The sequence below is a fragment of the Otolemur garnettii genome, unplaced genomic scaffold (assembly GCF_000181295.1).
Source record: "Otolemur garnettii isolate 467f Iridium unplaced genomic scaffold, OtoGar3 scaffold00138, whole genome shotgun sequence".
In the NCBI taxonomy this organism is placed as follows: Eukaryota; Metazoa; Chordata; class Mammalia; order Primates; family Galagidae; genus Otolemur; species Otolemur garnettii.
This window is the reverse complement of record NW_003852533.1, coordinates 2,851,219-2,851,754: the sequence shown is the minus strand read 5'-3', so window position 1 is coordinate 2,851,754 and position 536 is coordinate 2,851,219.

Below are 536 nucleotides of genomic sequence, written 5' to 3'. Positions count from 1 at the left end.
CGGCCGCCCGAGCCGCCGTGCCCCCGCGGCCTCCGGCTGGGTGTGGCCCTCCCGGTACGACCTTGGGGTCGGGAGACCCGGAAAGCCGCGCTTGGAGGCCACGTCCGGGGTGGGTCGCTTCCCAACCTCCCGGAAACTGTGGACTCCTCCGCGGTCCGTCCGCTCGCCCCGTGCGCCGCCAGCTTGAGTTTGGAGCGGGGAGCCTTCTCGCCGTCCCCCCCGGCTCTCCCCTCCCCCGAGGCCTGCGGGGCCGTGCAGGTTGCCCCGCAGAGGGTTTCCAGACCCGCGGGCGTCTTGCAGCGCGGACCCCACTGCCGCCCGCCCTCCGGAGGGCTGCGAGTTAGCAGAGGTGGGTGGGGCGGTAGCCGTTGGGTGAAGTTCATTCGAACAAAAACATCCTTTCTGCTCGTTCTTTTGAACTTTGGTCTTACCCTTTCCCCCTTCTCTTTAGCTAGGATTCATTCCCAAATAAGGACTGCAAGGGTCGCTGTGATCTTAGACGCCACTTAGAGCGAAAAGGGGGAACTGGCTCTGGA